The 2,417-nt window shown below is 41.7% G+C and overlaps 1 long non-coding RNA gene across 1 annotated transcript; it reads left to right on the top strand.

Moving 5' to 3' along the window:
- Positions 1 to 127: 127 nt before the first annotated feature.
- Positions 128 to 1,540, top strand: LOC120433463. Its single transcript, XR_005608579.1, has 2 exons — positions 128 to 231; positions 632 to 1,540. It is a non-coding gene; the product is annotated as an uncharacterized LOC120433463 (long non-coding RNA).
- Positions 1,541 to 2,417: the final 877 nt, after the last annotated feature.

Genomic DNA, 2,417 nt, shown 5'->3' with positions numbered 1-2,417 from the left:
ACATGTCTCTGTTCTGTTTCCTTCTTTCTATTCCTTTAGTTGTACACAAAGTAAAGGTTCACATAGTCACTGCAGGAGAAACCTTTGGGGCTGACAATGTTCTGCTGAGGGACCTTGTGGGTCTACAGGTGGAGAGCACAGACCAGCAAGGATGCAGCATCATCATTCTTTTCTGTCCAATCAGCTCTTGTGTTGGGTCAGACATGAAGGCAGCTTTGAAGAAGGTGTCAGGTAAGTTAAAGCTCGATCACACTGTGGAAGCTGTGTTACACCATTGTGTAATTTCGTTCAACTCTCACTTATTATATATTTGTGTTTCACTTAAATGTGGAGAAAAAAACGTTTTTGTTTTTGTTTTTCATTTTCTCTAGCTTAAGTCTTATTGAATGAATGTTTTCATGTTGCTCACTGTGGACAAAACCCTGGTGAAACCACCTAACTTGTGATCATGTAGATGAAATGCATAATAAAATTATATAGTTATTTTAAGAATTAAGTGGTAAATCAGTGGTAACACAGATTAAGATAACAAAATGACCCAATTAAAGCTGAGAATGATATCATGTTCCTCCTGTCCATCAAGCAAGTCTAGCAGCTCTAATTCCTCTCCTCTTTTCTTCTGTTTATTCAGGTGACAAACCAGTCATTCTGGTTCTGATGCACCACACACGAAATCCTGACTACTCAACATGTGGGGGAAACTGGTGTTCAGTCTATCAGAACGTTGTCCTGGTTGTCCATGTTCTCTTCCATGAAAGTGTGAAAGGACTACTGACAAGTTCAAAAAACAGTGAGGCAGTCCAACAGATACACTATAAACTACTGCAGTACAGTAGCATTAGCAGGCTCAGAAATGACCAGGGGACCCAGGATATGAGCCAATCGTCATGAAGAACTGTGGAAGAAGCTCATGAAGGTATGGTCAACATTGGAGACAATAAAAAGAAAGGAATCCTTTCCTTTTTTGGGGGGCGCAAGACAGTGCTGGTGAGAGTGGCTTCTGTGGAGATTAACAAAGTATAAGTGTTTATATTAAAAAATGAATAAAACTAAAGAGCATATATATAATCTGAATGATCATGACTATATTCCTTATTAATATTATGTTTCATATTTTTTTGGCTAAAAATGAGCCAGCACAGGACCTGACATCACATAAAGGTCCCTTGAGCAAAAAGTGGTGCCTTCACCAATCTGTTTAAGACTAACTGCAATAAGTCTGAGTCAGACTGAGACAGCTCACCTCCCACAAGGTGATTTACACAATCGCCCTGTGACCTCAGTGATCACCCAGGGGTTGAGGGTGCTGTATGTTCGGCCCACCCGTTGCCGTCTTATTTTTACTCTAGTGTGACTGAGCCCTTGGAAGTCTAAACTACAGGCGTCTGTTGCTTGTGATGTAATATGTTCACAGGATCGGTCAGTTTTGTTCTTTTCCTTTGATTTTAAATGTACTGATGAATATTCACTGTTTCCCATTGACATTCCTTTCCTCTTCAAACTCACTTATTGTAATAAATATATACATTTTGTGATGAAATTGTATAATATTTTTCCTAATACTATCGAACTGTGAGAGGAAAAAGCCAAGTCATTAGGTTGAGATATCATCTGAATTTCAGGAGCAGGACCACTCCTCATTCACGCCCCTTCTGGCCTCAGGCTATATATGCCCCCTTCACCAATACTGGCTGTTCTCATTTTCCTGCCCTCCCTTTTCCTTCTCTTCTCCTCTTCTCCTTTTCCTTCATTCACTCAGTCATCCAGGTCATTGTAGTCTAAGGAGCTTGGAAAGAAAAGCATCTGGACTTCTTTAAGTTGCTTGAAGACGTTTCACCTCTCATCCGAGAAGCTGCTTCAGTTCTAGGGTCAAATGGTGGAGAGTCCCAGATTTAAACCCTGTGGGAGTATCCCCCCAAGAGGGACAAAGGACCCCCTAATGATCCTCCTTTTGTCCTTAGCTCCTTAGATCACGTATCAAATGTAACACACTAGACATTAAGGACTTAACTTGCTTGACTGTGTTTAATATAGCCACCTCTTGGAAGCCACATGAGATGATTTGGTTCTCCCTTTTGTCCTGTAGGGATGTAGAGTTTCGTGATGCAGCATCTATTTGCTCTCTGATGGCTGCTGGTCGAGGCAGAGAGCCTTTACCGTCAAACCAGTGACGAACAGCCTGACACTCTCACTGAAAGTCCCCTGTGGCCAAATGTCAGAATAATGACTCATCACAGTAAAATGTATCTGGATCTGATGTGCTGGGATCTTGTTCACACCCCACACTGCAATGTTGTACACACACACACACACACACACACACACACACACACACACACACACACACACACACACACACACACACACACACACACACAGAGTGAGTTCAGGTTTGCTTTTCCTCCCCCCAAAAAGCA

This window comes from Oreochromis aureus, linkage group 16 (assembly GCF_013358895.1).
Source record: "Oreochromis aureus strain Israel breed Guangdong linkage group 16, ZZ_aureus, whole genome shotgun sequence".
NCBI classification, from domain to species: Eukaryota; Metazoa; Chordata; class Actinopteri; order Cichliformes; family Cichlidae; genus Oreochromis; species Oreochromis aureus.
This window is presented reverse-complemented; position numbering and strand designations above follow the sequence as displayed.